At 41.7% G+C, this 27,742-nt stretch overlaps 1 protein-coding gene across 1 annotated transcript in view; it reads right to left on the bottom strand.

Annotated features, from left to right (window-relative positions):
• LOC124556037 (E3 ubiquitin-protein ligase Rnf220-like) overlaps window positions 1-27,742 on the bottom strand; it is a 678,682-nt gene that overhangs the window by 351,717 nt on the left and 299,223 nt on the right. The gene's annotated exons all lie outside the window — the stretch shown is intronic.

Raw genomic sequence — 27,742 nt, forward strand, 5'->3', positions numbered from 1 at the left:
CCATCAGAGGCGTTTGCGAAATTCTGCTGCGCATGAAATTTTATTTTTATAATAGTAAACTCCCAGTTATCTGGGTTAATGCGGACCCGAGACTGCATGCTTAGCCGAAAAAACACGAATAATCTAAAATATTCACCCTTTTACCGGAAGCTACTGTTAACGGTGTGCACAAAACATACTACATGTCACAATTCAAAGCCCATTGCATTACTTATGCGTTATTCGCCGAAAACTGACATCTTATTTAGAAAATTACACTTACAACACACTGTATCACTTGCTTTCAGTTCACTTTCGTGTAGTAATTTTTTTCGGTTTTTCATTCGCGTTTTTCCCTGATGGCGGTTCTCACTTTTTTGCAGAGGCAAAACATGTGTATAGTCATCAAACGACTATTCCATGCATTCTCCAACAACAAATCAACGCATTTCAGTGCTTCCATGTGTGCGACGACAGTTTCCTACTTCGCCTTACCTTTGCTCTCTTTCTTTCTTTCTTTCTTTCTTTCTGTCTCTCTGTCGATACACTTCGTGTCAGTACATCCGCGTCACTTAACTGCTTAAATCCTAGATCCTAGGCATGGTTATTTAACCACCTGCGGATGTTTTCGTCATCTACAGTTCACAATCACAAATTTGTATTCCAAACCAAAATATTCGTTCATATAATAACACAATAACATTTTTTAAAAATACTTGTACTTTTTTTGGATAATCCGCAGAGCGGGATAGGCGGAGGTTTCCTGCAATAGCAAATAAATTGTACCACATTATTTGTGATATGTAAAACAATACCCTTAGTTCGAGACAGGAGAGACTATTTGGCACTCACCAATACGTACACAGCCAACATACAAACTAACGAAAATCTCTTTCAAACCACAAAAATATTTCAGTACTTATAAATAAAGGTAACGGGCCAAGGGGGATAAAACTCTGTTCAAGCATTCTTTTTCTGCACTTAAAGCGTTGTTTTTCTGGGTAATAGTCCTTAATATGAGGCGCGTTTAATAAGTTATGCAAATTTTTTTTCTCAGCCAATTTCGGTTGAAAAAATTCGGAATTTGTTGTGGGACATCGTGGAATATTCTCGCTTCAGCCCCTATACATCTACATCTACATACATAAACCGCATGCCACTGTACGGTGCGTGGCGGAGAATCCACTGTATCATTACTACTCATTTTCTTCCTTGTTCCACTAGCAAATAAAGCGGGGGAAAAACGATTCTCTATATGCCTCTGTACGAGCCCAAATCTGTCGAATCTTATCTTCATGGTCCTTACACGAACAGCAGAATAGTTCTGCAGTCAACGTCAAATGCCGGTTCTCTAAATTTTCTCAATAGTGCTCTTCGAAAATAATGTAGCCTTCGCTCCAGCGACACCCATTTGAGTTCCCGAAGCATCTCCGGCATACCTGCGTGTTGCTCGAATCTACCGGTAACAAATCTAGCAGCGAGCCTCTGAAATGCTTCGATGTCTTCCTTTAATCTGACCTGGTACGGCCCCCAAACACTCGAACAGTACTCAATAATGGGTCGCACCAATGATCTATATGTGGTCGCCTTTACTGATGAACCACACTGTCCTAAAGCCGCCCAATAAACCGAAGTCGAACATTCGCCTTCCCTACTACAGTCCTAACATTCTCGTTCAATTTCATATTTCTTTGCAACATTACGCCTAGGTATTTAACCGACGTGACTGTGTGAAGCAACACACTGCTAATACTGTATTTTCTCCTACTCATCTGCATTAACTTATATTTTTCAACATTTACAGTCAGCTGCCATTCGTCACACCAACTAGACATCTTGTCTAAGTCATCTTGTATTCTGCTACAGTTACTCAGTGACATCTTCCCATATGCCACAGCAGCATCACCAAACAGCAGCAGATTGCTGCTTACTCTGCCCTGTCCACCAGATCCTTTATGCACGTAGAAAATAACAGCAGTCCTATCACACGTTCCTGTGGCACTCCTGACGATATTCTTGTCGTTGACAAACACTCGTCGCTGAGTACAACGCACTGGATACTGTTACTTAAGAAGTCTTCACATACCTGGGAATCTATTCTGTATGTTCGCACCTTCGTTAACAGTCTGCAGTGTGGCCCGTGTCAAATACTTTACGGAAATCTAGGAATATGGAATCCGCCTGCTGTCCTACATCCATAGTTCGGAGTATATCAAGCGAAACATGGGCAAGCCGAGTTTCGCAAGAGCGATGCTTTCTAAAACCTGGGTGAATTGGCACAAAAGCTTTTCTCTCTCAAAGAAATTTATTATATTGGAACTGGGAATATGTTCCAGGGTTCTCCTCCAAACCGATGTTAACGACGTGGGTCTGTAGTTTTCCGGATCCTTTCTTTTATCCTTCTCATATAAAGGAGTCACCTGCGCTTTTTTCCAGTCGCTTAGGGCTTTGTACAGTGCGCAGATTCGCCTAAGTAAGGCGCCAGTGCTGTAAAGTACTCTTTGCAGAATGGAATTGTGATTCCATCGCGACCTAGCAACTTTGTTTCCCGTTCTTTCAGTTGTTTCAAAAATGGTTCAAATGGCTCTAAGCACTAAGGGCTTTAACATCTGGGGTCATCAGTTCCCTAGACTTAGAACCACTTAAACCTAACTAACCTGGACATCACACACATTCATGCTCGAGGCAGGTTTCGAACCTGCGACCGTAGCAGCAGCGCAGTTCCGGACTGAAGCGTCTAGAACCGCTAGGCCACAGCGGCCGGCTCAGTTGTTTTTCTACATCAGCTAAGCTTATTACTACGTCCTGCATACGGGAGTCCGTGCGATGGTTTTCCCGAACCTCGCACCTTCCGACTTCAATCTGTTTGGCCCAATGAAGGATACAACCCGCGGGAAGCAGTAGGTGGATGATGGGGAGGTTATTGATGCAGCAAGACGCTGGATACGACGTCGACCAGTAGAGTGGTACCAAGCGGACATACAGGACCTCCCAGTAAGCTGGCATAAGGTGGTCGCATTGAACAGAGATTACGTTCAAAAATATAGTTTTGAGCCAAAAGAGTGAGGAACAATACGGTGTTTGAAATCTTGAGTAAAATCAACCTTCTTTCAGAAAAAAATGTGTTGCATTACTTGTTGAGCGCTTGTCGTAAAAAACTTAAGGTGAAAACTTCCAATGCACAGGTTATGAAAGTCGAAGTTCAGTATTGCGCACACATTCCTCGTTTTTATTTCAAAGATGGAACCTGTTCACTGGAAAAATGTTGGATTTAGTGATTGAATCTGGAAGCGGACTACGACGAAAAATGAAATGCATTTCTGGCTCGTACAACAGCCTTTCACTGATATGCCGAGAATGTTTCTTCTTGGACATGTATGTCTGAAACATACTGCCTGGTAAAAAAAGTGAAGCACCCAGAAGACGTGGTCGAATGTCAATGTACCTTCGTACACGTACACACCATCGGCGGGTATGGAAATGATTAGAGTTGCAATTCTCTGTGAAAGATAGAATGGCCGCCAGAATCCATTAGCGTTTTTCGTGTTGAGTGTTGTTACCAGGCCTGGTAGGGTATACAGGGTGGTTCATTGATAGTGACCGGGCCAAATATCTCACGAAATAAGCATCAAACGAAAAAACTACAAAGAACGAAACTCGTCTAGCTTGGAGGGGGAAACCAGATGGCGCTATGGTTGGCCCGCTAGATGGCGCTGCCATAGGTCAAACGGATATCAACTGCGTTTTTTAAAATAGGAACCCCCAATTTGACACGGGTAATGTATCACGAAGCAAATACCGTCCGCACTGGCGGAATGTTACGTGATACCACGTACTTATACATTTGTGACTATTACAGCGCTATCTGTCATAAAGCGAAAAAAGTGGTCCAACTAAAACATTCATATTTCTTTACGTACTACACGAATATGTAATAAAAAATGGGGGTTCCTATTAAAAAAAAAGACGCAGTTGATATCCGTTTGACCTATGGCAGCGCCATTTAACGGGCCAACCATAGCGCCATCTGGTTTCCACCTTCAAGCTAGACAAGTTTCGTTCTTTGTAGTTTTTTCGTTTGATGTTTATTTCGTGAGATATTTGGCCCGGTCACGATCAATCGACCACCATATATACGAAGTGTGAACAGCGTTAGATGCAGAGTGATCATTGAAGGACACTGAGGTGCCGGGTACTCATGAATGACTGCGTTATCGGCACATGACAGTGCCTGAAGGGGTTCTCATTGTGGGTCTCCATTTGAGCGGCTAGTCGAATCATGCAATATTCACATTTTGTGGTACTCGGATGTGACAGTAAACCGATGCTGAACTGCATGGGAACGTCGGGACAGGCATAGTCGTCAGGAAGGTTCCGGCTGACCACATCTGACCATTACAATGGAGAATCGCCGTATTGTGCACCAAGCACGTCGTAACCCCTTTACATCTGAGAATAAGTAATGGACTCCCTGCAACTTTGTTTCATCCTGCACCATTGGTGGGAGACTACTAGTAACCGAACTGGGGAATTGTCATCCCGAGCTTAGGCTGCCGTTAACACCACAACCTTATTTGCTGCGTTTGGAGAAGTGTCGTGAACGCGAAGCATGATTTCGACGAGTCTGGTGGCGGCCTCAGGAGATGTCCTATTTTCCAGTGGTTTGGAGGGGCACAGTAATGTTACTCCTGGCGCCACAGTGTGCGAAACCATCGGGTATATCTCCAGCTCACGACTGTTAGTGACTAACGGGACTGTGACGGCACAACGTCATATCACTGACATCCTGCGTCCTCATGTGACAGTATAGTGGTGCTATTTTTCAGCAGAACAATACTCGTCCACAGATGACACGTGTGTCTGTGATCTATCTGCGCGATATTGAGGTACTCCCATAGTCAGCAAGATCCCCAGATCTGTTCCCCGATAGAGGATTTGTGGGACCAGCTCGAATGGCAACTCCGTCCCAGTACCATTGGCCAGCTTGCCTCGGGAGAGGATATAACGCCTTTACGACACCCTTCCCAACCAAATTAGTGCATGCATCCAGGCCACCGGAGGGTGTGCAACGTCATACTAATAAGAGGGCTCATACTGCTAAGTTCTTTGTAAATTTGACTCAATCATGCAATCACTGAAATAACGTCACATACTCAACCCGTGAAGTTTCATTTCGTTTTCTCCTGCCCTCTTCGGTGCTTCACCTTTCTGTCACGCAGAATACATTATTTCTGTACTGCATGGTTGCTGGTTCAAAGTACGTGTTCGAAATTCATTTGCAATACATGCGTTTGACAAGGCTTAAGATCTGTAACCCTCTCATGCAGGTTATTCACAGGAACAAACCAGTACGTTTATTTAGCAGGCGTGACATGAATTTTCTAGATTCATCATCAAGTAGAAGTAGGATGCGTTGAGCTCTGGTGAAAAATACTGCCACACCATGCACACATCGTGGGATAGCTACAGTTCGCGGCAAGCTTCATGTACCTATCATTGCAAATTGTCCAAGCAAAGTGGCTTGTGGTCTTTCGTGCATGAACCACATTACACTCGGTTTGAGCAATGAAACGTTCTCTAACTCTGATAGCACATTGTAAAAAGGTTTGGGTGTACTCGAGTGTCAACTTTAGTCCAGGTAAATAGTCATCAAGGGCACCCGGCCACGCATTGACCGAAAACCAACACTGATGATGTTTTGATATCCGAAAAGGAGTGCATCGTTTCATAATGCTCGTTTCGTGTAGAGCAGCTTCCCAGAAGCTTTTTTTTTTTTTTTTTTAAATCCACAGGACTCTCTGCTTCGCCTCATTTTTTTTTGAGGATTGCTGATTTCAGTATTCAATAACAAGACCCATCTCCCTCGCTCCAGCGTATCACCCCATAACGTGAAACCTGCAATATGCCTCAGATTTTTTGGCAAAACCCTCATTTTGCACGATAAACGCAAGTCTGACAAAATAAATAATGTCATACTGTTTCTGTGATCATTTGCGGTCATTAAATTGTACCTAACTCGATGAGAGCCACTGCTGACTTCTAAGGTGTTCAAAGGCCACGCCGCTAATGTTATTGTGGTTTCGCCCACTCCTTGGCCAGAACACTACTGTTGTCTGTAGCGCGAAGGGTCAAGTGAGTCACGGGTATTTTACGAGGTGGGTCGCCCTCCTCCCTCCGTAGGCTCAGCTCAGCCAACCGGTTTTGGGAACCGCTACGGTTTCCGAGCTGAAGGCGGTAGCACACTAAAATATGGCGGTGGGACGTGAGCATTCGAATTGGAAAAGTGAAACAACGGGTTGGGAAACCTCACGTCCAGCAGCCCTTACGACAGGGAACCATCCACTACGTTCTATTTAACGGGCGTGACGTGATAATTCTAGATAAAGATTACAATTTAAAATCTAAATGGTAACAGTTAAACCAGTTATTATTAATCGAATATAGGCCAATCATTTGTCTGGGCGTCGGTAATCACATTAACAGAACTGCTAAAGCTAAGTTACCTCCAGAAACCTTTTTAGATACGACTCATTGCAAGGAAATATCCCAGTAACCACCCGTAATACAAATAATGAATCCTGACTCTAACATTCCAGATCTCCAATTAAATAGCGTACACTTACTGGGAACGTCGCCAAAACGTCTTGTGATTTTGCTTGGATAAGATAAAACGAAATCAAATAGTCGACGAGAGATCGCCGCTAACAACACAGGAGACTTTGTATTGGAAGTTAGTTGTAACACAGTTTTCCGATTCATTCAAGATGTGTCGCATGTGTATGAAAGAGGACTATCGGTGGTACGTCCTAAGCACAGTTCAAAAAATGTCTCTGAGCACTATGGGACTGAACTTGTGAGGTCATCAGTCCCCTAGAACTTAGAAATACTTAAACCTAACTAACCTAATGACATCACGCACATCCATGCCCGAGGCAGGATTCGAAGCTGCGACTGTAGCGCCTAGAACCGCTCGGCCACCCCGGCCGGACCTAAGCACAGTGTTATCATTTTTCTTTATGGGTAAATGTACAAAAATGCTACACTGAGAGGGGCAACCAGACTCCACGTCTGCATCCCGAGAGAGAGGCGCCATTCAGGGATTGCTAAGCGCTCTGTTGGTAGGACCCCCAGGAAAGAGAAGAAAGTTGCAGCTTACATCATTACTGAAATCATTACGGAACTAAGCATATGCGCACTTGGAGAAGGATCGGGAAGGAACATGGTGTAGCCCATAAGACGTATTCTCACAGGGTGATTTATAAAGCCACTCAACACCAAGTGGGGACATAAAACAGCTCTCCTTCACAGCACCGGCTATGGGTTCAGTAGCCTGACGGCCCAGCTCGCTCACACTGCGGCGAGATTCGAAATTTAATCCTGCAGTATGGCGCACAGACCGAGGAAAGAGACCTGCAATATGCCAAGTGTACTCTACTTAGTGGTCTAAAATCAGAGAGGGGATGTTTTGCACTACCATATTACGAGCAGACTTCCTCTGAATTGAGAACCATGGCGTAAACATGACTCAAGGGACTCGACTGCACGGATTGATCCATTTTATTCCAATATAAGGAATAAAACTGTGTAAAACCTAAAACGAATGCGTGGATACTATGTGAGTATCTGAGGATAGCAATTGCTGATTCTGCTTCTGTTTGTGAGAGTCACGGGTCTCGCAAAACAATAAACAAAACACAAAAATGTGAAAACGACGTGTCGAAAAAATTCTAAACCTTTTGTTAGTTATTTCAGCCTCATATCAAAAAGCCGGCCGGAGTGGCTGAGCGGTTAAAGGCGCTACAGTCTGGAACCGCACGACCGCTACGGTCGCAGGTTCGATTCCTGCCTCGGGCATGGATGTGTGTGATGTCCTTAGGTTAGTTAGGTTTAAGTAGTTCTAAGTTCTAGGGGACTTATGACCACAGCAGTTGAGTCCCATAGTGCTCAGAGCCATTTGAACCATTTTTTTTTTTTCATGTCAAAAAAATAACCAGTTTCGACTTCCTACCAAATCGCCATCCGATGATATGTTTAAAATTAAGAAAAAGGTGGATAGTTAAACACCAGGAAACTGAAGTACAAATCAAAATAAATCCGATACACAGGTAGAGGAACCTATGTTACACAGTAACTCGTCAACAGAATAGACTCTGGTAGGAGCCCACAAAGTGAACGTATCTGCTCTCTCATTATTGGAACTCGGGGCCACAGTTAATTACATGACAGTAGAATGTGCTACTTCTTAAATAGCAAACACCAGATTAAAAATTCCCGAAGTGAAAATTGCTAGCGTAGATAAGCTGGAAGTGCACTGGATGCAGTGCACATTGTGTCTGCCTTCAGATGCTATCCACGAATAGCAAACTATTATCTGGCGGTCGTAAGTGTACACTGAACAGTCGGCATGAAACAACCGTTAAATCTAACTACTGTTAGAAAACTGTGAGCCGCCACAAAAAGGAACTTCAGACAAAACACGGAGAAGAATCAACATAAGTACATTTAGCTTCTTCCTCGATCGCAGGGGACCACGTTGCATGTCTGGTTGCTATTTCATTCGAGTGTTTCGAATTCTGAATCCGGTAACTAAGGACGAATTCACGACTTCTCTCGTTAAAAAGAGTGTCTGCCGCAGTTTCCTTAGATGCCAAACTGTCACGGTCACACAAAGTGATTCGACAGTGTGAAAGGAATTTATTCTGGATGAAGAGCTTAGTTGAGTGCGGAAGAAAGCGCAGCGAAGCGGCAGGCGGGGGCCCGGCCGGTCACGGGCGAGCGGCGTTAACGCCGTGCTATCGGCGCGCGGGGCGGGAGCGGCGCTGACACGATATTAATTGTGATCGGGAGCGGCCGCGGCAGCTGGCAGCAGGCTTAAACAATGGCATATGGCGCGCCTTATCGCCGCCCGCATCACGCACCGCGCTTCAAGATATTGCCAAACTCGCGCCGCCACGGCCTACATACTAATTTGATACGGGCCGGATTTGCAAGTTCTAATAACCGACTGGGCGCTGCCGCTGAATACCTGTCTCGTCGTTTTCTCGTCAAATTGGAATCTCCGCCCTGCTGGGGATGCGATGTTGTCCACCTGACGCGTTACGGGGAAATGCCGATAAAACGCCGGAAAGACAAAGTCGTAACGTCAAGTGCAGGTTATAACGCGAGCGAAACGTAATGTGAATCAGCTCCTCACAACAACAAGGCGAACCTTGCGCTTTACTTTTAGTAATTTAGTGTGTCCCAAGAATCTACAACAACAAACAGTAATCGAAATTTGACTCTTCTCTCCTTACTCGTGGGTATTGGAAGACAAAGCCAATAAACAAATTTGCTTGAATAATTATTCCATCTGATCAGGACAACGCAGTCACTGTTTGGTGCACAAAATGCTTCCAGTTTTACATCACTTGACAATCTTATCAGTAATACGCCATTCGTATCATTCCAACGTTTTTATGTCTGTGCCGTACGAAACAATTGTCCAGATTTACAGCCGGCCGTTGTGGCCGAGCGAGAGATTATAGGCGCTTCAGTCCGGAACCGCGCTGCTGCTACGGTCGCAGGTTCAAAAAAGTGGTTCAAATGGCTCTGAGCACTACGCGACTTAACTTCTGAGGTCATCAGTCCCTAGAACTTAGAACTACTTAAACCTAACTAACCTAAGGACAGCACACACACCCACGCCCGAGGCAGGATTCAAACATGCGACCGTAGCGGTCGCGCGGTTCCGGACTGTAGCGCCTAGAACCGCTCGGCCAAGGTCTCACGTTCGAATCCTGCCTCGGGCATGTATGTGTGTGATGTCCTTAGGTTACTTACGTTTAAGTAGTTCTAAGTATAGGGGACTGATGTCAGATGTCAAGTCCCATAGTGCTCAGAGCCATTTGAACCATTTTTTGAACCAATTTACAACAAACAAGGATTTATGTCACATGGTATTAATGTAGCACGGATAAATTCAGCCGGGCTCCAATTTCTGTCTGACCATTCTGTTTTATATTTTCCGCAGTTTCTTCAAGATGACTCGCTCCCACTGTTCCCTCATCCACTAGCCCGTTACGCTTCACAAATTTTAAAATTTGTAAACAAAGAAGAGATTTGTTCACGATCACACAATGAATACTTATCGTCTGAGACTCGTTCAGATTTCAAAATTACTTCAACAACAGGGAAAACAACTGAACTTTCTCAATAATTAAGACACTACAAAATGAGATTCTTTTTTCTTTTTGGAAGATTTACTTGACTGTCACAAAGTCGTAAATACGTGGTTGAACACCGTTTAACGTAATGTTTTATCATTATGCACTTGCCTTGGTTAATGTGTCTTACTGAACCGCTATATTACAAATTTTTATTAACTAAACGAGGCACCTCTTGGGTATTATTCATTTAATAAGTTATTCTTTCGGCAGAAAATCTCGAAAACGTGTATGGGACAGTTTATTACTAAGTTTCATTTCATCCACTTTTATCAATCTGAAAAAAATACAAACGGATTACGTTTATTGTAAGTATTATTCGTTCATAGTATGGTAGGCAATAAGGAATACAACACACTTGATAGCACGGAACAGAATAATGGTACAGCATTAACGTAAAAATAAATTTCTTTCATACGATGCTTCGGAACTAAAATAAATCTGAGACCACACATTTGCTCGATAACTTTCTCTAATGAAACCTTCTGGGACCGAGTAATAATGTCCTCTTGAAGCGAATTTTCCTGCTCGTCATCTCCACCCGAAAATATTTCATCTGAACTAATTCTTATTTTTACCAGACTGCAGCGATTCTTCAAGGGACATCAAGGGACAAGGGACAGTACGATCTCAAATTCAAAAACGTCCTTTCAACGGGACAGCATTGCTTACAGCTTTTAACAGTGTACGCATATTTTTAGCTAAGATTACTTGTCCTTTCCTCTGCTACCTCACAGCAAAACACGAATCACTGTAAGACTTAAGATTATCGCATACCTAAGAAAAATGCAATATCAATATCGACACTACCTAATCAGTTCCATTTTGGGACGCTTACCGCGTCACTCCCTTCACAGTGCAGATCAAAATTATAACTTCCGTGGAGATATCACTGCACACTTCATTCGTTCGTATATGTACCGTAACGCATGGTCTGTGTATAAGAAAAAATCCCAAGCCATTAACCGAACTGAACTGAAATCCAGTTATCTAAGACGTGGACTGTCAAAGCCAGATTCCTTGCTTGTAGAAACAAGTGTTTAGCTGTTTAGACTGTTTGAGCATATGTTTGTAATTAGTCTATTTGTTCAGCGTGTTTCACTTTGCAACATGGTACTACATGAACAATTTATGTAGAGGGAAAATTTTGTTGAGTGAACACGAAAGCTGAGAAGCAACTCACTGCAACGAACGTCGAGGAACAATTCCGACGAACGTCAGATGGTTTCAGGGCGGCAACGGAAAACATAATCGATTTGAGGAGAGCCAGGAGTTCTGTCTGTGTGCTCTCCACTGCAAGTCCAACATTCCTCTCACTTGATATCTCTTCCTTCGCATCTTACGGCAGCAGAGCCGACGAGAACCAAGTATACGTTAGCAAGATAATATCTCTACTATGAAAAACATGTCACCATGTGAGAGTGAACGAACTTCTGTTTCGTGTGCTCGACAAACGAAGAAACAGCCAATCTGATGAAACGTAGAAACTTCCACTTAAATAAAGCATCAACACGCCATTAAATCTTGGGACCAGATGGCGTAAAGAGAGATTTTATGGAATAAACCACGGTTTCGGAACACTGTACAAACAACGAAACCAATGTTGATCACTGAATGAGTTAATGCATCACCCCATGCCAATGACTAAGGAAACAAGGAAGAAAGATTGGAGCTTAATGTCACGGCAATATTATGGTCCAAAGAGGGAGCATTAGCTCAGATGGAACAGGAAGGAAGAGTGAAAGACAGTGGCCTTATCCAAGGAATATTAATAACATTCACCTCTAGTAATTTAGAGAAAGAGAAAAAAAAAGAAAGTAATCTAACTCAAGAGAGTCTGGTCTGATGAAATTCGATCGCTGTACCTCCATAGTATCAGTCTATTGTTTCACGAACAGTGGCGTACAATGATCAACCAGAAAATTATGACCAGCTAGCTAATAGCCGGTACGCCCACATTCGGCACGCATAATAGCGGCGAGTGTCGTGGTATGGAAGCAGTGAGGCCTTGGCTGGAGTTAGTTGGCACCACATCTGCACACACAAGTCACCTAATTCCCGTAAATTCCGGAGGGGGTGGGCGTGATAAGCCATGGCGCCACGTTCAATCACATCCCAGATGAGTTCGATAGGATTCAGATCTGGAGAGTTGGGGGGCCATCAGCTGGAACTCGCCACTGTGCTCCGTGAACCACACACCAGACTCCTGGCCTCGTGACATGGCGTATTACCTTGTTGAAAAATGCCATTGCCGTCGGGAAACATGCTCGTCGTGAAGGGGTGTAGGTGGTCTTCAACCAGTGCACAAGCTCCACTGGACCCACTGATGTCCACGTGAATGTTCCCCAAATCGCGTATGGAGCCGCAGCGAGCTTGTCTCGGTCCTGCAGAGCAGTTGTCAAGGAGCTGTTCCCATGGAAGACGATGGATTTGCGCCCTCCCATCGGCATGGTGAAGTTGGTACCTCGATTCATCAGACCATGCAATGCTCTGCCACTGTGCCAACGTTCATTGCCGATGGTCAAGTGCCCATTTCAGTCGTAGTTGTCGATGTCGTGGTGTTAACCCCTTCATGCTGAGTGTCGCGATTTCGGATCGTACCAATGCAGTGCTAATAACTGGAAGGTTACTGTTTTTAAATGCCAGTGCCGACAGATACTAATTCTTCAAGAAGCTACCAATGCTTCTGACAAGTGCTTCATTCTCCTAAATGTTTCGGGTGCCTCTGAAGCATCACAATTTTTGATTTTTATCTTTCATCTAGAAATTTATTCAGGCATTAAGAGGTTAACATTGGCACATGCATAGGTCGTCGGCTGCGGAGACCCATCGTTAGGAGTACTCCGTGCACTGTGTGATCAGACGCACTTGTACTCTGCCCAGCATTAAAGTCTAATGTTAGTGCCGCCACAGTTCGCTGCCTGTCCTGTTTTACCAGTCTTCCCAGCCTACGACGTCCGACTTCTGTATTGAGGGGTGGCCGCCCAACCCCACGACGTCTGGGCGTGGTTTCACCTTGGATTCGTCACGTATTGGAGACACTCACCACAGCACTCCTCCAACACCAGTCGTGCAGTTTCCGAAATGCTCGTACCGAGCCTCCGAGACATCACAATTTGCCCTAGGTCGAACTCAGATAGATCTCGCGCGTTCCGTATTCACACACAGACAGCACGCTCACAGATACAGCATGCACCGTGCGTTTGTCTGACTAGCAGTCATTCCTCGTCAGGCGTCGCTGCTATCGCCTGGACGGGTTTATATCGATAGTAGGTTGGTGGTAATAATGTTCTGGCTGATGAGAGTATACATCGGCACTAGTCATTTTAGTACTGTCATATACAAGGAGCTGATAAAAGACAACACTATAAGACCGCCACGTTCTTCACTTTCCTCTGTTTGTAGCTGTCTCCAATAGATGTAATGAAGCACTGTCGGTTTTTAGTGCATTCTGTGAGAAAATGACTGGGAAGTTTCTAATACACAAAATAGTAATTGCATTTTAATTACAACGTTAGGAATATACATGACACGTCAAAATGTTACATCATTTGCGAATATTATAACACTTCAGCGCCATTCGCTATGAACCGCTTCCAGAGGGTGAAGAACGAAAGGGCATGTATTCTTCGTTAAACTGTCTTTAATTACACTTCTGCGGAGAAAAATATTATTGGCTCAAAAAATGGTTCAAATGGCTCTGAGCACTATGGTACTCAACTGCTCAGGTCATTAGTCCCCTAGAACTTAGAACTAGTTAAACCTAACTAACCTAAGGACATCACAAACATCCATGCCCGAGGCAGGATTCGAACCTGCGACCGTAGCGGTCTTGCGGTTCCAGACTGCAGCGCCTTTAACCGCACGAAAAATATTATTAATGCATCCGCACACCAACTGGAACACAATAACATGGAAATTTTTCTTTTCACGATGAAAGAGAAAGTAACAATAACAGTCTGCTGCAGCGATCTCAGTCACCATTTATAAATACCTACAAATTTGACTATCTAAAATGGAACAAAAAATGGTTCAAATTGCTCTGAGCACTATGGGACTTAACTTCTGAAGTCATCAGCCCCCAGAACTTAGAACTACTTAAACCTAACTAACCTAAGGACATCACACACATCCATGCCCGAGGCAGGATTCGAACCTGCGACCGTAGCGGTCGCGCGGTTCCGAACTGCAGCGCCTAGAACCACTCGGCCACTAAAAAGGAACAGAAAGAAAATTTGTTCCCCGGTTATATTCAATGAAATTCTAAATTGAAACTTATATTTTAGTTCCAACGACAGTATTTTTAGGGATCTCCTAATCAATACACCTACAAGGCGCATTATGTCGAAACAACGTGTAAAACACACCATCATGTGTTTTCCTTTGCTCCTCTTCGTTAGGGGTCTATAAAGCGCCTCTCCGCCTTTACGCATATTCCTGTACCTATGTGACGTTGTACTGAACGATAAAGACACAACAAATGTTAGACTTGGGGAAGACATATTTACCAGGAATTTAACCAAACAGCAGCAGATGTGGCAATTCACCGTACCGATCGTTACTTTATGTGCACTGGTCATGTACGTTGGATTAAAAATCCAAATCCTTTCACCCTGTCGTCTGAAGCAAGGCATATGATATTTTCAAAGTAATAAGACCAAAGTACGGAAGTGCCAAGCTCGTCATTCCCATGGTTTTCCTGGCTATACACTTCCACTAGCTTCATTTAACACTTAGTTACATTATCATATTCATCAATAATGGTCGTACACTCCTTTACTTACGGTAACACATCTGACGACATCCATAGATCGCAAAGGGACAATAGTAATGTAAAAGCAACAGGAATTTAGCAATGAAAGCATTGCAGACACAGCTGTAAGGACAGCAACCTCAGTCGCTGAATGCAGAGACTCGCATTGAAGGACTCATAATATTGCAATGCACACGAATTAAAATCATTTAAGGGACAAAATATTATGTCCCGAGTTTAAATCGGATTGGTGAAACAGGAGTTTTCAGGATAGACTTTCCGACCTGAAGCAATACGCAAAAGCAGAAAAATTAAGAACTAGTTGATAACTGCTTTCGTTCGTTCAAGCTTGAGATATCAGCGACGGCGCACTTTGCGAAGCCAAGGATTGGGTAGTTTCCATGCCTGCAGAACAAAACGCTACCATAGGTTGTTAAATTTCTGTGCACAGAAGTAAGAACCATTTCGTAAGTTACAATCACCACAAGAGAGAAAGAGAAGAAAAGCACTAGAAAAACCGATCTTAAATTATCCACAAGCAAATGCATATGGACTACTACTGCTAATAACTCTCCTTGGAGCAACAATATTAAAGCTTAGTGAAGGAGCGTAGTACAGCTTTGAAGCATGTTATCTATTAACAAGTAACACAACTAGGGACTAAATCAAAGACCAATTTTTTAAGTTTTCTTACTTTTACCGGGGTAAAAAAAAAACACCGACTGGAGTCAAACATATGTCAGAGTACAGTCGTCAATCTAGTTTATACTGGGTGGTCAGAAACAGTCTTAAAATCTTGTAACGGTGTTGCAGGATAGGTTGTGCTGAGAATTTATTGTTAAGAAAAAAATTCGATACGTTACGCCGTTTCAGAGTTAATTAGCATTGAAGTTAGTCAATTAGGCCCACCAAATAAAATTAGTGTCACTTGTTCTCATAGTGCAGGTGATAGCACATGGGACCACTCAACCCTTGGCTCGTCTTCGATCCTTACTGCCGTCCCCTGTCCAATTTTTGCATCGTTCACTTCTTTGGTTTTAGGAAAAAAAGTGAAGAACACATCGTCTCTGGCGGGCCGCTTGAATTTGCGCGCATGGACCTCGTTGTGTAACTTCACCGCTGATTAACTCGGAGATGCAGCAACGAAATGGTTCAAATGGCTCTGAGCACTATGGGACTCAACAGCTGTGGTCATCAGTCCCCTAGAACTTTGAACTACTTAAACCTAACTAACCTAAGGACATCACACACATCCATGCCCGAGGTAGGATTCGAACCTGCGACCGTAGCAGTCGCACGGTTCCGGACTGCGCGCCTAGAACCGCGAGACCACCGCGGCCGGCAGATGCCGCAACGTATCGAATTTTTTCTTAACAATTATTTCTCAAAACAACCTACCCTGCAACACCCATACAAGCTTTTCAAACTGTTTCTGACCATTTTGTATACTCCTATCAATCGTATTATATCTTTCGTACAGTGCACCAGTGCTAGCTTTGTCAAACTATGTAACCATCTTGGACATATCGATGGCATTTCTTCGCCACGGTCATTTTTGTGTTGTCACAAGGCAAAAGAATACGGGATATCAATTTTTAGTTCCCAAGAATACTAGTTTCAAATAATAGCATAAACACTGCACAGAGAGGTGACTGGACGAAAAGTGGAAGAATAGGTGAGGTGATAATGAAGACGGCGATGATAATGAGGGTGGTGGACGTGTCCCGTGTTTGACAGCGGGCAGCGAGCAGCGGCGGCGTGGGGACAGCATGGGATGGGGTCCGGGGAACGGGGGTACGCAGGCCGGCCGGCGCGTGCTGATGAGCTATTGATGAGTCGAACGTGTCGCCACCAGCTGAGCCAATTACGACGGAGATCAGTGGCCGGGATTACCCAGCTACACTTTGTCATATTGATACGGATTTCCCGCGCCAGCCGCGCCGAGCTCCAAGGCAGCCGGCCGCATCCGGAATACAAACAGCGTGTCGCCTTTTTCCCCGCGGCCCTAAAGCCAGCACACCAAATCCCCACCGTCAACGTGACGTTCTCATCTCCAGAAACGCGCGCTGCCCTTCTCCCACACCCTCAGTTCGCCCGCGTACACACCTGCGGCAAGGCCGCGAGAGAAAACGTATCACGCAAATCTTGGCCAGAAAGAAACGCCGTTCGCTTTATTCAGCAGGCACTGCTACGTACCGTTCTAACCGTGAACCCATCATTCAGTTGAAAGGTATACGTACACAAATACGCGAAAGAAAAATATGGAGAATATTTATTTTTCTTTCCTTGGTAGGGGCTGAGGTTATTATAAAGACACTAGGCTAAATTACACTATTTCTTGTTTGTGGGGAGAAAAACACCGCGCCTTACTTTCAATTAAGCACTCTGTAAAAGTTTAACTCTTATTATTCGAAGAGAGTGACAGGCGAGTCCTATTTTGCTAAGACGCAGAGTACTACACTATCATAACGTATTCAACGTGTGGTAGAGTAGTCTAATTTTTCTGCTTCACAGTATTTTACCCGATGTGTCACCGCGCTCGGAAAACATATTCTTGTTCCAAAAATAAATAGTTAGTTATTGCCTGATGATAGGCTTGTATGCCGAAAACCCGTTCACCAAATAATTAAATACCATAAATAATGTAGAACATCCGCCTTTTGTGCTTTTCGTTTATAAAAGTCAATAAAGCCACTTTAGAACGGCTGTGCTATTTTGCTTCTTAAAAGTCCCTTTCATTTTTTTTATCATTTCTGGAGAAAAGCTTCGAAAGCCTGTGGCTTTAGATAAATTCTTCACTACTTTCAGAACAGTCACCATCATAGTTTCCACACGCGTTTCGAAGAACAGTATGTTAGTCTTCCCTGAGGATTCACGTTAATTCATTTCCGCAGTTCTGATTAAAAATACGTCTCTTGCAAAGGACATGCTGTGAGTGTAATGAGCAAAATTTATGAATTATTTTAGTGAAAAACGTGAACTCCGTAATTTCGAGATGTGTCATCCTATACTCTTGAAACCAAATAAAATACGTTTCATCAGTTTATAGTAAATGGAGCTCTCAAAATATTGACGTCCGCACAGCAAAAGTGAAATAAAGTGTAAACGCCACTGAAGATGATGACAGTTCTCTAAAAACCATCATGAAATATATAATTACGAAACTGTTACGTAGCGTGATTATTCTGATAATAGGACGTAATTAACTATGCCAATGAGGCACTACACTGATTGTTGCAATAACGTAAGTTTGGGAATTGCGCTGCAATCTGAATACACCTACCAATCTGTTTTTATGTCGTCTCGTAACAGCACAATCATTCCACACAGATCTATGTATCAACTGAGGACAGAATAGGCCGTTGTCTACCCGAAGAAACAATTTGAGACTTTTCTTAGGATCATGGATAGAGCCGTATTGGAAGTTGGCTCTTCCAGAGTATTATCCTGGGTCTTGCCAGTGGGTTTGCCTGCTCGCTAGGAATATGTTCGGTAACATATTTGTCTGCTACGGTTACGTGTAATCAGATTTCTTTTTGGCAAGTCCAATATCACAAATAATTAATAATAAAATGTCGATGCAGACTTCTGTACTGAAAAATCTACATAACAAATTTTTACTCCAGCGCTGAATTTAAAACAGTAAACAACATTGCGTAAAGAAGTAAATCGCAATATAGAAGAGGGACACTACAATGCCTAATCTTGCTTGTCAAGTTACATGCGAGATCAAAGAAAGCTTTTGAATTCCGCAATCACAGGTACGAAACATGTGGCACAATCAGCTCATGTCAAGCAAAGCACGCATATAAATACTATTTTCATAATACTGCACGTGTCGTCATGCTTCGGTGAGCATGAGAATGAGAAACGGAAAATGACACACCAAACGTAAGCGCAAAATATTTGTGACTACTGATAAGAGCTACAGGGAAAGGCTGATTTCTTTTGTTTAATGGCGCTTTTATTGTGTGCGCAGTGGTATTAATACCTTGGACAGATAATTCTCGCTGTCCTAATAAAAGGACTCATATCTGCTGTGGATTTAACATAAGTTCGTATACTGTAACATGTGTATTATGACGTATTAAAATTAATATCGACGTAACTTTCAGAGCTACTTTGCACCTGAAATGTGATTTTCAGCAATTGCAGTTACATATGGCCTACAAAATATTTCATTTACTTCGTTTGCTAAAACCAATACATGTCACGCAGACAATTGTTGAATATAAAATACGACACATTATTGATGAGTTTCATTTCAGGAATTCTGGGACACACTGATGAATGGCTGTGAGTGTAAACTGTACCAGTGCCGTAACTTCCTACTTATTTGAAAGTTCCAATGCCGAAAGAAGAATGGATTCAACTCAGCGACAGAAATCTTTTATGTCACGTACTTCCTTGCATTCTAAGTGAAGTAAATCGCTTGCAACACTTACTAATGAAAATCAGTTGACTGTATTTTTGTTTCCGATACGTTTTATTGAAGCGAAAGATCCATTCATCAGGGGTTTCAGCATTCACATATCGTTTCCCGTTTTGAACTGGTGAAGCAGTGGCACCTGATATTTGTTACACAAATGTAAAAACATATGAGCGCTAGTGCAAAAACTACAGCACTATAAAATATCTGCTTGTTACTAGAAACTGCTTCAGTGGTAGCCCTTGCCGAAATTCCACGAATTTGCTTGCTTTTTATTGCACACACATAATCACAAACAAGAGAAGGAAACACTTGAGGATAAAAAAGAAGAAATAAATCACTTTGTTAATAACTATCATCTCACCAATGTGTACTCATCAAATCTATTTCCCGAAATGTCATTAATTTTAGTTTAGAATGCCGACGGCACGATTAACAGATACCATATAGAACCAATAGTCTTGCAGATTGTAAAACCACTAGTAAGAAGTTATAACGTAGCTCAATACGCTGTGCATTTGCCGTGTACCTTAAACACATCCGGGTATCACAGTCTGTAAGGGCACATTAGGTTTCGCATTAATATTTCCGCCCGTAACAGCACAATAACGCTACAATAACTGAGAATGTGCGTTGCTGGAAATTACAGTATGCAGATTACATACTTGCTGATGATGTACTGATGGAAGGGCACAGATACGGAGCCGGCCGAAGTGGCCGAGCGGTTAAAGGCGCTACAGTCTGGAACCGCACGACCGTTACGGTCGCAGTTTCGAATCCTGCCTCGGGCATGGATGTGTGTGATGTCCTTAGGTTAGTTAGATTTAAGTAGTTCTAAGTTCTAGGGGACTTATGACCACAGCAGTTGAGTCCCATAGTGCTCAGAGCCATTTGAACCATTTTGAACAGATACGGAGTAAACACAGAAGCACTACACCTCTAAAAATTCTGCATAGAGGAAATGTGTTCTTAACATATAAGACGTTGATCAACACTCAAAACTACAGGTTTGCTCATTTTGGCCAGGATAGAATGAAGTCAGTAGCCAAGAAATGAGGCAACACTGGGTACCTGAGGGCTGACGTTAACTCATACTATTACAAACGGTACGACATTTATCCGCATCTTCCTTGGTTTATGCAAAATCATAACTGTACAAATCTAGCCTTTCACAGATCTCAGAGAACGAAATGAAGGCAAAACAACATTCCGTTTTAAAAGCCTTTGTTAATGGCTACCTTCATTGGACAAAATTTCGGACCCTATCTGAGTTGTCAACTCTGCGTCATATCCAAATGTGCTCGACACACAAATCGCAAAAAGCACCCGAAGAAAACAACAAGTTGCGTCATCGGAATATTGTGCCCAAACCCGACTGGACAGCCGGAAATCACACACCGGTACTAGAACCCTAATCGAAAAGATACATTATACGAAGATATTTTACTATAGGAGACAATCTTTTACATACACTTTCATTTTTGTGACTATAGCCCCGCAGTCAGTTTTGCTCATTATAGCGTCTGTACTACCCTTATTGAAATGAAACGTACATTTAGAGCAAATGCATTTACTGTTTAACTACAGAGAATATCAAGGGTCAGTTTATATTAACTATGCATACTTTAAGAAATTGGCTTCGAGAGGCCGAAGACAGCTATTACGCTTCATTCTGGTTTTGCAGCACTCAACATATGTCATCTTACATACAGCTAGTGTGTTTTTTCTCAAACTAGGGTCATGGTTTCATCACGTATGGATACTTACTCCAAGTTTAGAACATATTTGCGTATAACGAAAAATAGATGTCAACATCTGGAAAAATTAACCTAAACGATGTAAGAAGACAACAAATTTGATTACTGGTAAGACAAAATTTAGCCGAACTGTTTCTGGTCTATTTCAACGAAACTGTAAGCGTGATTATAACAGTTATATCGACCACAGACGATGGTAATTTTGCGTTTCTTCTCGACAATGGTGGCATGTCGTAGTTTTAACTTCTTCTTTCGTGACTCTTCGGCAGCGTCTAAAGAGCAAGCCACAAAATAAGCTAGTGTAGCCTGATGTTAATTCGAATATACTAGAACAAATCTAGGCTTTCAATTTATATATACAACTTTAATACTCAGTAGACGGCAGCATCGGTTTCATTTCCTGTTCTCCAGTAATGTAAATTTTTCAGTACAAAGACAAGAGCGTCCGACAATATTTGAGGATAAAACACGCAAACTTAAAAAGCAACAAAATGAAAGCAATATCTTATCACCAATGAACTGTTAAAGAAAAAACGCCCATCGAATTACATTTTAAAACTTAACAACCTCTATTTGTGACGATACAGAATTTTTTTTCCAAATTACAATGGTAATCTGGTTTTACTTTCTTGAAATAAGACATAACTGGTTATTTCATGTTTTAAATTTTAATTAATCATCACAACGCCATTCTGAGTGGGAGTTCATCTCTGTGTATATTTAACTTAATGAAAAAAGTTGCAGATTTTTTTATTTTCGTATTTCTAGTGAATTACTGTGTGATCTTCAATGCATTTATTTTCCTATGGCACCTTCCGATTTAAGTGAACTGTGCAATGCATACCATTATGGACAGAAATTTAGTATTACTTTTGAATACATTATGGGAAAGGCAGTGATCAATGTCTTACAAATATTTACTATTAAAAACAGTCTTGATCACGATTTATTTATCAAGGTGACCGGTTTCGACCATTACTGTGGTCATCTTTAGACCATTGAGTAGGAACCTCTTTCTGTTGGAGAATCACTACTCATTCTCCAACAGAAAGAGGTTCCTACTCAATGGTCTGAAGATGACCACAGTAGTGGTCGAAACCGGTCACCTTGATAAATAAATCGTGATCAAGACTGTTTTGAATAGCAAATATTAATAGAAATTTAGTAGCTGGAGGCAGTCGATTAATTCTCCTTTAAAAATAATTCACCAATAATGTATAGTCTCCACACGAAATATGTTAATTTTCTATCGAAGTACAATAAGTTTCGGAAATGCAACTCTACTTAAATGAAATCTACCATCATTTGATGTACAAGCAATTGCTTAACCATTCTTAAAGGTATTTGAGGCAGACAATATTTGCGGCCTTCATAGGTGAAAAACGTTCACAATTTCATTTACACTAGACGAAAATTGATCTATGAAGAATACATTATGTTAATGAAAATATGAAGTATTTCACTAATCGAGAAAAGTATATTGTGGACGAATCTAGTCAATCATCAAAATTAAATTATTTGAATATTAAATTTTCCTTGACGCGGTATTCTCGCAAAATGAAGAACTATGTCGGTGAGTAATTGCAACGCGAAGACCTGAAACAAATGTCGGAGTCTGTATGTTAATGTAGCCTTGCAAATTGAGTTGAAGATCTGAAAAGCATTCAACGTATATACCAGAATAAAATACTGCGACTGACGACCGTATATTACTTTTTAAGTATTTTTAACAAAATATACAGCTTGAAAGGAGCACACGTAGCCTCACAGTTTTAGACTAATGTTCACTGAAATGCAATATAGCAAGCATCTTCACATTAATGGTATGCAGTTTTCGATACTTATTGTAAGATTCGAAATCCTGTATGCCAGACGACTGTCTACATACAACTGTTAAGCGAAAGTTTATGACTCCGCATAAGCCCTGATGATGTAACATTCTACGCTGATTCGCTTGAAAACACAATAACTTCAAAGAAAACTACTATACTTTTTAAGGATCCAACGGGCACGAATTATTTGTTAAACTGCAAAAGTTTAGGGAAATCTAATTTGAAAACAAACAAAAAATATTTAGGCTGAATAACAGTCGAGGATAAGTTACTGGTAAATATTATCGCTTCGCGCGAATCCACTGTATTCAGTTCGCTCGTAAATTTCAATTATATGAACTTGACTGATTTAGCGAAGTCAGAAATGTGTGTCCTATAAGTAAATATGTGGATAGTCCCTAAAAATACACCATGGTTGTCACTATAAGCATTCTCTACCAGTTTTTACTGGACTCAAAACTTTTTCCATTCTTAACTTCACTGAGATGTGGGGGAAGAGGTGGAAGTCATAGGGTACCCTGTCTAATGAACATGGTGCAGGTTCCATAACTTGTACTTAAAATTCTTTAGTTTCCCGATTGCAAAGCAGCTTTCTTGGCAGGTGCATGTTCTTGATCGAGGTAGATTTTTTCCTTCTGCTGTTCGGGCTGCTTCTCGCGGATTGCTTTACCAAGCAGGTCCAGGAGACTTGCAAAAATTTCGCCAGTTATTGTTGTGCCTTTGTTGTCCATCAAATAAGAAGAATCAATTTTGAATCCAAGAGAGCTTTGGTCATAATCTTTCCGGCATAAGAAACAGCTCTTCTTTCATGCATAGGCCCACCGCCAGTATAAATTTTGTCAAAGAAGTTATTTTCCTGCGACGGTTGTTTCCTCATTTAACATAATCATTTTATTTCACTATTAGTGATTTTCTAATTTCGCCTTTTCTTGGCGCTTGGTTGACAGCTTCGACCCACTGTTTTAACTGCTTTTTGGTTTCTGGCGTGGACTCGTTGAGATACGTCTTATCCACAACAACGTATCTGCGTAGAAAATCATGCGGGTGCATTTTAAAATAAGTTCCAGCATTCGTTTTGGCAAGTGTAATGAATCAGTATCTAATAAACGCGACATTGCTCTTCCATCAGTATCTAATAAACGCGACATTGCTCTTCCATTAATCAGTCCCATAGTAAATCACTGACGTAAAATGCATCGTACTATTTCCTGTAACATGCGTTTGGTGAAGTGTACTTCATATATCTTCAATCGTCGATTTTCTATATAATTTTTTTGATGTTTTCATTCGTGGGTGGCCGGCCGGTGTGGCCGTGGGGTTCTAGGCGCTACAGTCTGGAACCGCGTGACCGCTACGGTCACAGGTTCGAATCCTGCCTCGGGCATGTATGTGTGTGATGTCCTTAGGTTAGTTAGGTTTAAGTAGTTCTAAGTTATAGGGGACTGATTACCACAGATGTTAAGTCCCATAGTGCTCAGAGCCATTCGTGGGTGCACGTTTGCGACGTACATCATCTGGGCCATCTTCAAGAGAAATACGACAAGGTTCGAATTCAGAACGCATTTAGCCTACTAGATGGTGAAAATGAGCAAGTAGACTCCTTATAATTCTATAACTGATCTGGATACATTGTCCAAAACAGGTAACTATATGACAGCAGTATATTCTAGATATCCATCTGATGAAATAAGTACATACAACACGATTACTTAAACAAATCACTTGACTTACTTTGCCGCGAAAAGTACACCAACATAAAAAATTTACTGATATCAGAATCATTTTTTTTTCCAGAGACTGTTCTATTATCGCGCTACAATGTCAAGGGACTATGAAATAAAAATCAATAACATATACGATAAATAGATGTATGCCTTTATGCAAGAAATTTATTTGCCCAAAATCGTTTCGACAGCGTTTTAATATTTTCTGTGGGTGTATGTTTTCTTTTTACTCTGTCACATATTGCCTCTTTTGGATTTCACCAACTGAAACGTGTTATTTCAATGTTATACCGTGCCATCTAGACTGACAGCGTTGTTTGGAACTCAGTATTCATCCTCGGCAAAGAACTCAACGTAATCGTGTTGTTGAATGCAGGTTGTATCTGTGACTTAAAATAACTGATAATACAGTAGACGCACAAATCTTAACTAATCACTATTTCTCACTGTTTTAACGCCTGACAACGCTTTTCGGAACCTAGACTTAGCGATGGCGGTTACCGCTGAAACAAATTATTTTCAGTTATATCGGTTGTTTCAACGCCAGTTCAACGTGCGTGGTAAAACTGCTGAAAACAACAGGTTTCTTAAATAACCTATTTTCGGTTTTTTATTCCTACTATTTCCTGTAATAAACGTAGAAATCGAACAAAGACTAAAACATTTGACTCCCTCAGTTTCAAGATAACAGAATCAAAATATTACACTAATTAGACAAATAAAAATATACTTAGTGCGTCCAACCTCCGCTGCTTGTCTCGGAAACTGATAAGTGGCTGAAAACTACAAAAAATCACCAGTGTTCTCCCATTGATTCTAATTTTTTGAAACTCTGCTCAAAAATAATGTTGCAATCGAGGATCATACCGCATTTGGGCATTACGAAGAGTCAATCCTACGGGGTGAAAACTGAAGTTGGAGAAGTCTATTTTTTGTGTTAATTTGTCCGTTTTGAAAGGTTACAAAAATATGCATGCATATAATGTAGACACAGAGAAGAGAGTAGGTACTTTCTATTTTTATTGTAAACTACGAATGAATTCTTAAGTTTTAGCTTTTCTCCTTACATGATGTCACAGGTTTGTTTCGGCCCCTTCCTTCCCTAATTTTTTTAAAGCAAATGGAGCATTACACTTCACTGATACCTCACTTCGTAAAACACTTCCAGGCTATAGATGGTATAATTCTGTAATACAACTAATGTCCGACGACAACAGAGAGAAATTCCCTTATGAACCAGATAGGTCAAGTCTTGCGCACTGCACGTATATGCGTACCATCCAATAGGTCACGCCACGCGGTAACAAGTACATTATTGTTTAAGCAATGGTTACCAATTCTTATGCCACATGTTTGTTGCTCCTTTTTGTTGGAGTTGTTATTAAAATAGCACTGCTCGCGTCTCTCAGTTTGTATACTAACGCTATATCCCAAAGCAACGGAAATTTTGTAAATAAAAATTACTTCTTTCTTAAAAAATATTTATTTGAAAAACAAAAATTTAGCACTGCTGTTACGGCTAATTGATATTTCTGTTTTTACCCTGTTATTAGCAAAAAGTAAAAGATCTGTTATAACACAGACCAAACAAATACCGTAAAATATGGGTTATTCCAAACTAAAAACACGTATCGGTTTTAACCAATCTGTTTTTCGCAGCCCTATCTATATTAAATGCTCAGGAGATATAGCAAAAGAGCTAGGTTGTGGCAGCGGTAACTGAAGCAGACGAGCCCCCAAACATTAACTGCCCAACCAGAAAATGGAGCTAGGTCCCGAAAGGCGTTGTAATCATTAAAGAACGTAAGAGGCAGTGACTGACAACAGTCCAAGTACAGTTCCAGTCGTTCCAGAAATTAAAATTGGTCACGTGACAATGTACAACTGCGTTCCAGTGTAGTGTGTTGTATATTGTTACTTCTACACCTACATGGATACGCTGCAAATCACATGAAGTGCCTGGCAGAGGGTTCGTCGAACCACCTTCACAATTCTCTATTATTCCAAACTTGTATAGCGCGCGATAAGAATGAACACCCATATCTTTCCGTACGGGCTCTGATTTCCTTTATTTTATCATGGTGATCGTTTCTCCCTATGTAGGTCGGCGCAAACTGTTTTCGCATTCGGAGGAGAAAGTTGGTGATTAGAATTTCGTGAGAAGATTCCTCCGCAACGAAAAACGCATTTGTTTTAATGATGTCCACCCCGAATCTTGTACCATTTCTGTGACACTCTCTCTCCTATTTCGCGATAATAAAAACGTGCTGCCCTTCTTTCAACGTTTTCGATGTACTTCGTCAATCCTATCTGGTTCTTAGTTGAAAGAATAGAAAAAATAACACAAAATGTGTTCAGTCATATACCATGGTTGGTTCTTAACGCGTTCGTTAACTAACCACCACATCACAAGGAGACAGGGTGCCTATGAAAAGTGTTTCGGTACTGAACGATTACGAGAAAACTGTGAGTAAAATATGGAACCGAAATTGGCACACGGCACCGTAGCAGTCCCGCGGTTCCGAACTGCAGCGCCTAGAACCGCACGGCCACCGCGGCCGGCCCTTCGTCCTCCCGTACAGTTCTGAAGCAGCCGTTGATGTTCTATTTCTTGGCGGAATAAGATCGTCGACCTGGCGCTCAGTTTCTAGTGCTTTTTTGTGAACTCACTCCGAAAATTCTCAGGTTATATTGCCTCGTCATACTGTCAGTAAACGTAGGTTCATGTGCCACAGCTAAATGTACAGTCCTCCCACACCATTAAAATGCCGCATTTTACAGTGGTCTAAATATATTTCTTTTGAAATTCTTCGTTGACTTTGCAGCACACATTTACCCTTACACCTAATATGTAGACATTAAATTGACTTCCGCCCACACATTTTTCCATCAGTCAGATCCTTGATAACGTAACTTTGAAAGAACTTCAGCCTTTTATTGAGCTTATCCCATCAATTAAGGCTTTCTTTTAAATCCTGCATGGTCACTGTAATCTTGACTGCAAGTCACTTTCCTGACCAATCGTTCTTCACACGTTCCTGAAATAGTACAGTTGTTAATTCAGAA

Source organism: Schistocerca americana, chromosome X (assembly GCF_021461395.2).
Source record: "Schistocerca americana isolate TAMUIC-IGC-003095 chromosome X, iqSchAmer2.1, whole genome shotgun sequence".
In the NCBI taxonomy this organism is placed as follows: Eukaryota; Metazoa; Arthropoda; class Insecta; order Orthoptera; family Acrididae; genus Schistocerca; species Schistocerca americana.